The sequence below is a fragment of the Anopheles funestus genome, unplaced genomic scaffold, assembly GCF_943734845.2.
Source record: "Anopheles funestus unplaced genomic scaffold, idAnoFuneDA-416_04 scaffold_30_ctg1, whole genome shotgun sequence".
Classification (NCBI taxonomy): domain Eukaryota; kingdom Metazoa; phylum Arthropoda; class Insecta; order Diptera; family Culicidae; genus Anopheles; species Anopheles funestus.
Genome location: NW_026045359.1, coordinates 307,770 through 321,499, shown reverse-complemented (window position 1 = coordinate 321,499; position 13,730 = coordinate 307,770). Strand labels below are relative to the sequence as shown.

Here is a 13,730-nt window from a genome sequence, read left to right as displayed (position 1 = left end):
GGTGTCTTGGCTAATGTGTCTTGGCTAAGGTGTCTTGGCTAATGTGTCTTGGCTAATGTGTCTTGGCTAAGGTGTCTTGGCTAAGGTGTCTTGGCTAATGTGTCTTGGCTAAGGTGTCTTGGCTAAGGTGTCTTGGCTAAGGTGTCTTGGCTAAGGTGTCTCGGCTATTGTTTCTCGGCTAATGTGTCTTGGCTTAGGTGTCTTGGCTAATGTGTCTTGGCTAAGGTGTCTTGGCTAATGTGTCTTGGCTAAGGTGTCTCGGCTAATGTGTCTTGGCTAAGGTGTCTTGGCTAATGTGTCTTGGCTAATGTGTCTTGGCTAAGGTGTCTTGGCTAATGTATCTTGGCTAAGGTGTCTTGGCTAATGTGTCTTGGCTAATGTATCTTGGCTAAGGTGTCTTGGCTAATGTGTCTTGGCTAAGGTGTCTTGGCTAAGGTGTCTTCGCTAATGTGTCTTGGCTAAGGTGTCTTGGCTAATGTGTCTTGGCTAATGTGTCTTGGCTAATGTGTCTTGGCTAAGGTGTCTCGGCTAATGTGTCTTGGCTAAGGTGTCTTGGCTAAGGTGTCTTGGCTAATGTGTCTTGGCTAAGGTGTCTTGGCTAAGGTGTCTTGGCTAATGTGTCTTGGCTAAGGTGTCTTGGCTAATGTATCTTGGCTAAGGTGTCTTGGCTAATGTGTCTTGGCTAATGTATCTTGGCTAAGGTGTCTTGGCTAATGTGTCTTGGCTAAGGTGTCTTGGCTAAGGTGCATCGGCTAATGTGTCTTGGCTAAGGTGTCTTGGCTAATGTGTCTTGGCTAATGTGTCTTGGCTAAGGTGTCTTGGCTAATGTGTCTTGGCTAAGGTGTCTTGGGTAAGGTGTCTTGGCTAAGGTGTCTTGGCTAATGTGTCTTGGCTAAGGTGTCTTGGCTAAGGTGTCTCGGCTAATGTGTCTTGGCTAATGTGTCTTGGTCAAGGTGTCTTGGCTAAGGTGTCTTGGCTAAGGTGTCTTGGCTAAGGTGTCTTGGCTAATGTGTCTTGGCTAAGGTGTCTTGGCTAATGTGTCTTGGCTAATGTGTCTCGGCTAATGTGTCTTGGCTAATGTGTCTTGGCTAAGGTGTCTTGGCTAATGTGTCTTGGCTAAGGTGTCTTGGCTAATGTGTCTTGGCTAAGGTGTCTTGGCTAAGGTGTCTTGGCTAAGGTGTCTCGGCTAATGTGTCTTGGCTAAGGTGTCTTGGCTAATGTGTCTTGGCTAATGTGTCTTGGCTAAGGTGTCTTGGCTAATGTGTCTTGGCTAAGGTGTCTTGGGTAAGGTGTCTTGGCTAGGGTGTCTTGGCTAATGTGTCTTAGCTAAGGTGTCTTGGCTAAGGTGTCTCGGCTAATGTGTCTTGGCTAATGTGTCTTGGTCAAGGTGTCTTGGCTAAGGTGTCTTGGCTAAGGTGTCTTGGCTAATGTGTCTTGGCTAAGGTGTCTTGGCTAAGGTGTCTTGGCTAAGGTGTCTTGGCTAAGGTGTCTTGGCTAATGTGTCTTGGCTAAGGTGTCTTGGCTAATGTGTCTTGGCTAATGTGTCTTGGCTAAAGTGTCTTGGCTAAGGTGTCTTGGCTAAGGTGTCTTGGCTAATGTGTCTTGGCTAAGGTGTCTTGGCAAATGTGTCTTGGCTAAGGTGTCTTGGCTAATGTGTCTTGGCTAAGGTGTCTTGGCCAAGCTGTCTTGGCTAATGTGTCTTGGCTAAGGTGTCTCGGCTAATGTGTCTTTGCTAAGGTGTCTTGGCTAATGTGTCTTGGCTAAGGTGTCTTGGCTAAGGTGTCTTGGCTAATGTGTCTTGGCTAATGTGTCTTGGCTAATGTGTCTTGGCTAAGGTGTCTTGGCTAAGGTGTCTTGGCTAATGTGTCTTGGCTAATGTGTCTTGGCTAAGGTGTCTTGGCTAATGTGTCTTGGCTAATGTGTCTTGGCTAATGTGTCTTGGCTAAGGTGTCTTGGCTAAGGTGTCTTGGCTAATGTGTCTTGGCTAATGTGTCTCGGCTAATGTGTCTCGGCTAATGTGTCTTGGCTAAGGTGTCTTGGCTAATGTGTCTTGGCTAATGTGTCTCGGCTAATGTGTCTTGGCTAATGTGTCTTGGCTAAGGTGTCTTGGCTAAGGTGTCTTGGCTAATGTGTCTTGGCTAATGTGTCTTGGCTAAGGTGTCTTGGCTAATGTGTCTTGGCTAAGGTGTCTTGGCTAATGTGTCTTGGCTAATGTGTCTTGGCTAAGGTGTCTTGGCTAAGGTGTCTTGGCTAATGTGTCTTGGCTAAGGTGTCTTGGCTAAGGTGTCTTGGCTAAGGTGTCTTGGCTAAGGTGTCTCGGCTAATGTTTCTCGGCTAATGTGTCTTGGCTTAGGTGTCTTGGCTAATGTGTCTTGGCTAATGTTGCTGACGGGAACAAATCGGACTACGGTCCGCCGTATTAAGTTGACTACGCGAAGGATAGTCAACTGGAAACTTCTTGCGCAAGTTTCTTTTGCCGTTGATAGGCTATTTTCCGTAGATCGGCGATTGAGCAGTTCTGACAGTAGGCTGTGTATTGAAAACTCAATATCAATTCCTAATGTGGAGTGCCGCTCGAATCGCCTACAGAAAAGACTCGTAGGTTCCAAGTTCGGATAACAAGTGAAGTTTTATTGAAAATTATCCAGCTTATATACTAACAAAGTTTAATGGTATTAGTTCTTATTCTACACGCAGTAAGTGTGTGTTAGTTTCAAGAACGTAAGGGTAAATCCTAGTTTACCTCCTAATGTTAGTTTAGGATTCTGTAATGCGATCCGATTCGGCCTTGTTTAGTTAATTGCACCGAGCGCATAGGCGCGTGTTTCCTTACCGCTTCTGTGCGTACGTTACTCAGATGCAAGCGGTTACCCGATGGAATTGTTTTAAGGATCAAGTGCAAGTTTATTATTGCCTGCCATATGCTACGGCTTGCGGGCGTATGGCGCTTATCGCTATTTGTTTTCCTCTCGTTCGTAGATGGATGCCGTTTTACTCGCGTCGGAGCCTTACCGATATTAGCATTGCGAGATGCCCTATGCCTAACTATTTCGGGTAGTCGATTGTTTAAAATATCAAGGCTCGAACAAGCCGTCCTTTGTCACGTGTTTATTACTTGCCCGCTTACCGCAACGCGGTTGCGTTAGATCGCGTTGATCTTTCCCTATTTTGGTTTCATCCTAAATAAACACGTGGCTAGGTTCTGTTTTGGTGCTCTATCCTAAACCTTTTTTGTTATTAAATGTTTATGCCATTGAAAGCAGGTCATTGTGCTGCACATGCGTTCCTTACCCTGAGTTGAACGCACTCGAGTCGGTTATTCTATTTTCCATTTTAGACCTCCTTCGCTTGACCTACGCAACGCGTGATTTAATTGCCGTAGAACAAACCTTTCTAATGTTCTTATCTAATTTGGTCTAATCCAAACCCCATGTGACATTTTTCAATGCCAGCTATTGATTAACCTTGCATGCCTCCTGCCTGGTGAAAGTGAATCTTTTTCTTTCTTACGATAGATCGAATTTTCTTACGCGTACGCTTGTGAATTTTGTCGCGTCCGTAACATTCCACCCCTGGTAAAACTACCTGTTAGTTTTACCAAATTTCGCGACATTATTTCCTACTTAGCTCTCTCCGATACCTGAATTGGACGCATGTTGCTGCTTTAGCTGATGAGTTGAAGAGCGGGCACACTTGTAGGATGTCGTTGCTATGATGACGCTGCTATTGAGGACTATCGATGGCGCATATGTTGGGGTATAGTTTGGTTTTGGTGTTTGGAAGACGTGGTACCTGAGTTTCTTCTTCGTCGTTCTCGTTGATTGTGACGACTTCTGGTGATTCGTTTTCATATCGCTTTTTCATCATATGGTTTCGATGCGATAACAGATTCGTCAACGAATCCCAAAATGCGGCTAAGAGCTGCCAGCCGATGCCATAGATGTCGTACAGGATTCTACCATGAATTACGGTGTCAATGATGAATTTAACGACTCGAGTGAACATGTAGATGCCAATTGCCGTAGACGTGACGTTGCCCAGCCACGTTGACCATGATACGAACTTAGACCAGTATTTATCGAACGCGCCGTGAATGATATTCTCAGGAATTAGAGTATCAAACGTGAAGCCCTGAAGGTTTGGATGCTGACCAGATATCATCTTGTGTATGACCGAAGAGGCGATCCTCTTATTGCTTTGTTCATACACCATGTCCTTCATTTGTTGTAGACTTTCATAGTCATATACACCACTTTTCATCAAACTTGGTAGTGGAGTGTAGGACCAGCTTGTTATGATGTCTGTCGTTAACTCTTGCGGTGCCGTCGTCTCTCGTAGCCCTTGATCTGTTGTATACCATCTTCCTCCGATGTTGAATTTCGCGGGAAGAATTGGCGAGCAAACTATTTGGGTGCCTTTCAGTTGTAACATTCTAGTTACTGGCGCTATGAACATCGAGCGATTGTTGTATTTTACCGGAACTTCCTGATAGCATTCATCTCCTTTCTCATAGGTGACGAACACCGGTTTGCATTCAATGATGTACAATATTTCTGCGGCAACTACCGCCGTGTGCCCAGGTCGTTTAATCAAATTAGAAACGAATTCGCTAGGATTCAGACGAGCTAGCGTTAGCTTTGTTTCTAGAAGCGCCTTGTCGACTTTGCACAATTCCGTCATCACCGTTGTGTAGACGTCGTTCAGCTTTTGCCCGAGGTAACTTTCCACTAAAGTTATTTTGGAGTTGAAGTAGGTAAAGAGATCCAGGTTTCTCCCATTTACCGCCTTGCGTTTAAACGGCGATTGATAACCGTTTAACTCAAGTATGAATATCCTCGGATGGTCCGTTTTATAGCTGTTGAAGCCGCAGATTTGCTTCACATCGCGAGCCCTTATGGAAAACATTTGCTCGTTTGTCAGTAAGGTATACACAGCATTCGTATTAGCGATCCCGTCATTGCCGAACGTCTTGTTGACCGTACCCTCGTAGATGATTTCGAACTCAGTTCTCTCGCACAGTTTTTGATGATTTACCTCCCAGGTGAGGTAACCGTACTCGGAATCCAAACACCAACCAACACTATACGGACATACAACGCCATTTCGCAGTATTATTTGGTCTTCTTCGATGTCAACCGTTGCCGTATAGTCGAACATGCTGATCTCGTACTCGTAATACACCAACGCGTTTTCCCATCTACCAGATGGCGTCGTGTAGAGTCCTCCGACGCACGCTGAGCCCTTGACACTGCCGATGACTAACGTTTGCCCTCTTGTAGTTTGATTGCGTCGTACTTCCCTAACCTTGTGATTGAGAGAGAGTGAAACCTCACCTAACGTTTGGTCATGTTTACATGCTCCTGGGGTGAATTCCTTTATAATATATGCAAACCCTTTTTCATATTCTGATGTGTGAGACCAAGCTCCGCAATGCTTAATCGTTCTCTTGATTATTACCTTACATTGGTGAACGTGAGTTACTGTCTTTGGACTTCTTTGTAATACTTGTATTCTGGTCTCTACTGTTGTTATATTCTTGAATTGAGGCATACAAGAAGCTACTTTTGTGAGCGAATAACTCGTTATGTTGATATTATCGTTTGCACAGTCATATGCAATTAGACCGTTTGCCGGACTCCCGAAGGCTCTTGCTGAAATGAAAAGCAACATCATTATTACCAGGTTCCACGTATTATATTTTCCCCAACGAGTATTAGCAGTATTCGATTGGTATATTTTTAAACGCTCGTTTGCTTCCTTTGCAGCCGTGACATCTTTTGTGTTAGCCCTTAGGATCTTAGCGTTCCTTGCGCAAGGTTTTATTTGATGTTTCTTTACCTTACGCTTTATTGGCAATTGATCACTTTTTTCTGTGATAGTGTCTTCTGCGTGGACCCCATTGATATTTTTATCTAATGAAATCGATTCTTTTTTCGACTCCTTACCTTCTTGCTTTATAACCTCTTTTTCGTTATAAGCGCCCAAAAACGCTATCCCAGTAGCGGGTCTGCAGTATGTACCTATTGCAGTTTTTACTTGAGCGGATCTTATCTGTCCGTCTTTATGCATCGTTTCACGCATGCTATCTTTTTCTTGGACTATCATGGCGTGATCTTGCTGTAACAATTCATTGCTACCTAATTTCCCATAGACTAACCAACCTAGTCTTGTTTTCATTCCAATTGGTTCTTCAGGTTTGCCATATCGATGTTTAATCCCCATTAATAAATGATTATTGTTCAGTCCTATCAAAATTGTTGGACGAACGTTTTCAAAACTTTCAATTGGTAACTTTTTTAAGTGGCGATATTTCTGACTCATCTCATCGTAACATAGCGATTGGACTGGCAATTTCAATTCTCTAATTGTTCTTACGTCCTTTAAACGAAAACCTCTTTTCGTTGCACCTTTGATGAGCAATTGGACTTGTTGGCTAGTTTCATGAACCGTTTCTATGCCTTGTGCCCATGTGAGCTGAAGCGGTGTTTTTGGCCCGGTTAAATTCAATTGTCGAGCGACATTCGCATCTATCATTGTCAATGATGATCCAGGGTCCAAAAATGCATAAGTATTAATGGATTTATTTCCATTAATCAATCTTACCGGTAATATTTGATAGTAAGTTTCACATGTTCCTTCCACCTCGTGGTGGTTATTTATCTGCTCCGGTTGGATTGGAACAACTTGTCTTACATGAAGCATCTTGTGATGCTTATCCTTGCACCCGGTGATTCCACATGGCTTAGCGAATCTACAATCCTTGATTGTATGTTTGTTTGATGTCAAGCATCCAAAACACAATTGATTTTCATTTGCTATTTTCCCTCGCTGTGATGGAATTCGCTTTACCAGTGCGAAGCATTTAACCGTCTTATGCGGCTTGCTACATATTAGACAACCTTTAGTTATCTTTTTAGCCTGTTTGACAACTTTTCCTTTTTGAATTGAGGCTTGTTTCTGCGAAGTACCCTGATCATGTAAATTAACATGCCCCTTTTGAGTATGAAGACTAATCGTGCTCATCATTTCCGCCGTCTTGGCGTAGGGTTTGAGCCACCGACATAATTCTTCTAAGTTCTGCACGTCTAGTGATGACGATGCAGCCGCCATATGTTCCGCTCTTTTCACTTGAATGTGATGCGGTAACTTGGCCGTTAAATCCATAACTAATCTATGGTCATTTAGGTATGTCGGTCTTTCCATCAGGTGTACAATTTTGACGAGGTTCTCCAAAGCACTCGTCATTTCCGAGACCACGTTTTTAGATTCCTTTCGTATTTTTTGAAGATCGTTTAGCAACTCCAGGTATACTAAATCTGGTCTCCCGAAAGTCTCATTTAAACGTTTTATTATCTCGGGAACATTTTCGGCCTCCATCATCAATTGTTGAACACTTTTATAAGCTGTTCCTTGTAAAACCTGTTTGAGACGATTCAAGTTTTCTAGGTTAGAAAATTGTCCTTCTTTGGACGTGTCGTCAAACGTTTTCTTGAAGTTGGGCCATTCCTTAGGGTTGCCATCGAATTTGGGTAATTGCATCAAGGCCTGTCTCTTGATCAGGATCCCTATCTGGGTGGATTCACCACCGTTAGTTGCCAGTAGCTTAACGAACTCCTTCGTTTGCTGTTGTTGGCTAACTTTTATTTGTGATACAATTTCTTCGAAGCTTTGTTTCTTCCCCAAACTTCCTTCTGGGTTATTTATTTCGCTTTCTGCGAAAGTCTTGATCTCACCCTTTTGTCGATTAAGCTCGTTCTTAATCTGTTGGCACTTGCCACATAGCCAGCATTCCTCTGGCAATGGTTTCTGTGTCAATTTGACACATTCCAGGTGAAACCATCGGTCACACTCCGAACATGTGACCATTGTTTCTTCAGAGGTATCCACCTTATAACAAAGTCGGCACCTGCCGTTTGTATTTGTTGTGAATTTGTAAGGCATTTTGGACGAATCAATGATTTCCTTGCCGTGCTTATTAATAAGGATGGTTTTACTTACCCTCTTTTATCGGATCGTTTTTTACCTTCCTTTGATGCCCCGGCTGGAATCGTTGTGTGATGGTGAATGATAAAACCGCGAATGCTGAGTCTGAACTTGACACCTTTGCCCGTATATTACTCACTTTTCACGATAGTAGAAGTTTAAGTATAGTGTTTATGAACGATTTCTTTCGTTCGTTTAGTAACTAAATAACTGAAAACTTCTTATCAATTTTTCACCATCAGTTTTAACGTCACTTGTAACTGCCTTACTGAAAGTTCTGCTCTTCTACTGACTTAGATTGTTGCGACGCTTAATCACTTTTTAGCCGTCTTCACTAGTCACTTGATACACAGAACTATATTGCTGTTCTTTTGGCGACAGCACACCTTTCTTACGTGATTCGGTCACAGAGAATGCAATTTCGCGCAAGCTATTGCAAACTCCTCTCTGGAGCCACCATTTGTTGCTGACGGGAACAAATCGGACTACGGTCCGCCGTATTAAGTTGACTACGCGAAGGATAGTCAACTGGAAACTTCTTGCGCAAGTTTCTTTTGCCGTTGATAGGCTATTTTCCGTAGATCGGCGATTGAGCAGTTCTGACAGTAGGCTGTGTATTGAAAACTCAATATCAATTCCTAATGTGGAGTGCCGCTCGAATCGCCTACAGAAAAGACTCGTAGGTTCCAAGTTCGGATAACAAGTGAAGTTTTATTGAAAATTATCCAGCTTATATACTAACAAAGTTTAATGGTATTAGTTCTTATTCTACACGCAGTAAGTGTGTGTTAGTTTCAAGAACGTAAGGGTAAATCCTAGTTTACCTCCTAATGTTAGTTTAGGATTCTGTAATGCGATCCGATTCGGCCTTGTTTAGTTAATTGCACCGAGCGCATAGGCGCGTGTTTCCTTACCGCTTCTGTGCGTACGTTACTCAGATGCAAGCGGTTACCCGATGGAATTGTTTTAAGGATCAAGTGCAAGTTTATTATTGCCTGCCATATGCTACGGCTTGCGGGCGTATGGCGCTTATCGCTATTTGTTTTCCTCTCGTTCGTAGATGGATGCCGTTTTACTCGCGTCGGAGCCTTACCGATATTAGCATTGCGAGATGCCCTATGCCTAACTATTTCGGGTAGTCGATTGTTTAAAATATCAAGGCTCGAACAAGCCGTCCTTTGTCACGTGTTTATTACTTGCCCGCTTACCGCAACGCGGTTGCGTTAGATCGCGTTGATCTTTCCCTATTTTGGTTTCATCCTAAATAAACACGTGGCTAGGTTCTGTTTTGGTGCTCTATCCTAAACCTTTTTTGTTATTAAATGTTTATGCCATTGAAAGCAGGTCATTGTGCTGCACATGCGTTCCTTACCCTGAGTTGAACGCACTCGAGTCGGTTATTCTATTTTCCATTTTAGACCTCCTTCGCTTGACCTACGCAACGCGTGATTTAATTGCCGTAGAACAAACCTTTCTAATGTTCTTATCTAATTTGGTCTAATCCAAACCCCATGTGACATTTTTCAATGCCAGCTATTGATTAACCTTGCATGCCTCCTGCCTGGTGAAAGTGAATCTTTTTCTTTCTTACGATAGATCGAATTTTCTTACGCGTACGCTTGTGAATTTTGTCGCGTCCGTAACAGCTAAGGTGTCTTGGCTAATGTGTCTTGGCTAAGGTGTCTTGGCTAAGGTGTCTTGGCTAATGTGTCTTGGCTAAGGTGTCTTGGCTAATGTGTCTTGGCTAAGGTGTCTCGGCTAATGTGTCTTGGCTAAGGTGTCTTGGCTAATGTGTCTTGGCTAAGGTGTCTTGGCTAATGTGTCTTGGCTAATGTGTCTCGGCTAATGTGTCTTGGCTAATGTGTCTTGGCTAATGTGTCTTGGCTAAGGTGTCTCGGCTAATGTGTCTTGGCTAAGGTGTCTTGGCTAAGGTGTCTTGGCTAATGTGTCTTGGCTAAGGTGTCTTGGCTAAGGTGTCTTGGCTAATGTGTCTTGGCTAAGGTGTCTTGGCTAATGTGTCTTGGCTAAGGTGTCTCGGCTAATGTGTCTTGGCTAAGGTGTCTTGGCTAATGTGTCTTGGCTAAGGTGTCTTGGCTAATGTGTCTTGGCTAATGTGTCTTGGCTAATGTGTCTTGGCTAATGTGTCTTGGCCAAGCTGTCTTGGCTAATGTGTCTTGGCTAAGGTGTCTCGGCTAATGTGTCTTTGCTAAGGTGTCTTGGCTAATGTGTCTTGGCTAATGTGTCTTGGCTAATGTGTCTTGGCTAAGGTGTCTTGGCTAAGGTGTCTTGGCTAATGTGTCTTGGCTAATGTGTCTTGGCTAAGGTGTCTTGGCTAATGTGTCTTGGCTAAGGTGTCTTGGCTAATGTGTCTTGGCTAAGGTGTCTTGGCTAAGGTGTCTTGGCTAATGTGTCTTGGCTAATGTGTCTCGGCTAATGTGTCTCGGCTAATGTGTCTTGGCTAAGGTGTCTTGGCTAATGTGTCTTGGCTAATGTGTCTCGGCTAATGTGTCTTGGCTAATGTGTCTTGGCTAAGGTGTCTTGGCTAAGGTGTCTTAGCTAATGTGTCTTGGCTAATGTGTCTTGGCTAAGGTGTCTTGGCTAATGTGTCTTGGCTAAGGTGTCTTGGCTAATGTGTCTTGGCTAATGTGTCTTGGCTAAGGTGTCTTGGCTAAGGTGTCTTGGCTAATGTGTCTTGGCTAAGGTGTCTTGGCTAAGGTGTCTTGGCTAAGGTGTCTTGGCTAAGGTGTCTCGGCTAATGTTTCTCGGCTAATGTGTCTTGGCTTAGGTGTCTTGGCTAATGTGTCTTGGCTAAGGTGTCTTGGCTAATGTGTCTTGGCTAAGGTGTCTCGGCTAATGTGTCTTGGCTAAGGTGTCTTGGCTAATGTGTCTTGGCTAATGTGTCTTGGCTAAGGTGTCTTGGCTAATGTATCTTGGCTAAGGTGTCTTGGCTAATGTGTCTTGGCTAATGTATCTTGGCTAAGGTGTCTTGGCTAATGTGTCTTGGCTAAGGTGTCTTGGCTAAGGTGTCTTCGCTAATGTGTCTTGGCTAAGGTGTCTTGGCTAAGGTGTCTTGGCTAATGTGTCTTGGCTAATGTGTCTTGGCTAAGGTGTCTTGGCTAATGTGTCTTGGCTAAGGTGTCTTGGCTAATGTGTCTTGGCTAATGTGTCTTGGCTAATGTGTCTTGGCTAAGGTGTCTTGGCTAATGTGTCTTGGCTAAGGTGTCTTGGCTAAGGTGTCTTGGCTAATGTGTCTCGGCTAATGTGTCTTGGCTAATGTGTCTTGGCTAAGGTGTCTTGGCTAATGTGTCTTGGCTAAGGTGTCTTGGCTAATGTGTCTTGGCTAATGTGTCTTGGCTAATGTGTCTTGGCTAAGGTGTCTTGGCTAAGGTGTCTTGGCTAATGTGTCTTGGCTAATGTGTCTTGGCTAAGGTGTCTTGGCTAATGTGTCTTGGCTAATGTGTCTTGGCTAAGGTGTCTTGGCTAATGTGTCTTGGCTAAGGTGTCTTGGCTAATGTGTCTTGGCTAATGTGTCTTGGCTAAGCTGTCTTGGCTAAGGTGTCTTGGCTAAGGTGTCTTGGCTAAGGTGTCTCGGCTAATGTTTCTCGGCTAATGTGTCTTGGCTTAGGTGTCTTGGCTAATGTGTCTTGGCTAAGGTGTCTTGTCTAAGGTGTCTTGGCTAATGTGTCTTGGCTAAGGTGTCTTGGCTAAGGTGTCTTGGCTAAGGTGTCTCGGCTAATGTGTCTTGGCTAAGGTGTCTTGGCTAATGTGTCTTGGCTAATGTGTCTTGGCTAAGGTGTCTTGGCTAATGTATCTTGGCTAAGGTGTCTTGGCTAATGTGTCTTGGCTAATGTGTCTTGGCTAATGTGTCTTGGCTAAGGTGTCTCGGCTAAGGTGTCTTGGCTAAGGTGTCTTGGCTAATGTGTCTTGGCTAAGGTGTCTTGGCTAATGTGTCTTGGCTAAGGTGTCTTGGCTAAAGTGTCTTGGCTAATGTGTCTCGGCTAAGATGTCTTGGCTAAGGTGTCTTGGCTAATGTGTCTCGGCTAATGTTTCTCGGCTAATGTGTCTTGGCTAAGGTGTCTTGGCTAAGGTGTCTTGGCTAAGGTGTCTCGGCTAATGTGTCTTGGCTAAGGTGTCTTGGCTAATGTGTCTTGGCTAAGGTGTCTTGGCTAATGTGTCTTGGCTAAGGTGTCTTGGCTAATGTGTCTTGGCTAATGTGTCTTGGCTAAGGTGTCTCGGCTAATGTGTCTTGGCTTAGGTGTCTTGGCTAAGGTGTCTTGGCTAATGTGTCTTGGCTAAGGTGTCTTGGCTAAGGTGTCTTGGCTAATGTGTCTTGGCTAAGGTGTCTTGGCTAATGTGTCTTGGCTAAGGTGTCTCGGCTAATGTGTCTTGGCTAAGGTGTCTTGGCTAATGTGTCTTGGCTAAGGTGTCTTGGCTAATGTGTCTTGGCTAATGTGTCTCGGCTAATGTGTCTTGGCTAATGTGTCTTGGCTAAGGTGTCTTGGCTAAGGTGTCTTGGCTAAGGTGTCTTGGCTAATGTGTCTTGGCTAAGGTGTCTTGGCTAAGGTGTCTTGGCTAAGGTGTCTCGGCTAATGTGTCTTGGCTAAGGTGTCTTGGCTAATGTGTCTTGGCTAATGTGTCTTGGCTAAGGTGTCTTGGCTAATGTGTCTTGGCTAAGGTGTCTTGGCTAATGTGTCTTGGCTAAGGTGTCTTGGCTAAGGTGTCTCGGCTAAGGTGTCTTGGCTAAGGTGTCTCGGCTAATGTGTCTTGGCTAATGTGTCTTGGTCAAGGTGTCTTGGCTAAGGTGTCTTGGCTAAGGTGTCTTGGCTAATGTGTCTTGGCTAAGGTGTCTTGGCTAATGTGTCTTGGCTAAGGTGTCTTGGCTAAAGCGTCTTGGCTAAGGTGTCTTGGCAAATGTGTCTTGGCTAATGTGTCTTGGCTAATGTGTCTTGGCTAAGGTGTCTTGGCCAAGCTGTCTTGGCTAATGTGTCTTGGCTAAGGTGTCTCGGCTAATGTGTCTTTGCTAAGGTGTCTTGGCTAATGTGTCTTGGCTAAGGTGTCTTGGCCAAGCTGTCTTGGCTAATGTGTCTTGGCTAAGGTGTCTCGGCTAATGTGTCTTTGCTAATGTGTCTTGGCTAATGTGTCTTGGCTAAGGTGTCTTGGCTAATGTGTCTTGGCTAAGGTGTCTTGGCTAAAGTGTCTTGGCTAATGTGTCTTGGCTAAAGTGTCTTGGCTAAGGTGTCTTGGCTAAGGTGTCTTGGCTAATGTGTCTTGGCTAAGGTGTCTTGGCAAATGTGTCTTGGCTAAGGTGTCTTGGCTAATGTGTCTTGGCTAAGGTGTCTTGGCCAAGCTGTCTTGGCTAATGTGTCTTGGCTAAGGTGTCTCGGCTAATGTGTCTTTGCTAAGGTGTCTTGGCTAATGTGTCTTGGCTAAGGTGTCTTGGCTAAGGTGTCTTGGCTAATGTGTCTTGGCTAATGTGTCTTGGCTAAGGTGTCTTGGCTAAGGTGTCTTGGCTAATGTGTCTTGGCTAATGTGTCTTGGCTAAGGTGTCTTGGCTAAGGTGTCTTGGCTAATGTGTCTTGGCTAATGTGTCTTGGCTAATGTGTCTTGGCTAAGGTGTCTTGGCTAAGGTGTCTTGGCTAATGTGTCTTGGCTAATGTGTCTCGGCTAATGTGTCTCGGCTAATGTGTCTTGGCTAAGGTGTCTTGGCTAATGTGTCTTGGCTAATGTGTCTCGGCTAATGTGTCTTT

The 13,730-nt window shown here is 44.3% G+C and overlaps 1 protein-coding gene across 4 annotated transcripts in view; it reads right to left on the bottom strand.

Moving 5' to 3' along the window:
• Positions 1 to 2,288: 2,288 nt before the first annotated feature.
• Positions 2,289 to 13,730, bottom strand: part of LOC125774556 (uncharacterized) — a 177,701-nt gene continuing 166,259 nt past the window's right edge. For 2 of the 4 annotated variants that reach the window (XM_049444681.1, XM_049444680.1), the window contains exon 2: positions 2,289 to 3,389. The gene's annotated coding sequence lies outside the window, so the exon portion shown is untranslated. Of the gene's footprint in view, positions 3,390 to 8,125; positions 9,454 to 13,730 lie in introns of those variants that run through there. The other 2 variants (XM_049444679.1, XM_049444678.1) reach the window with 2 other exon arrangements.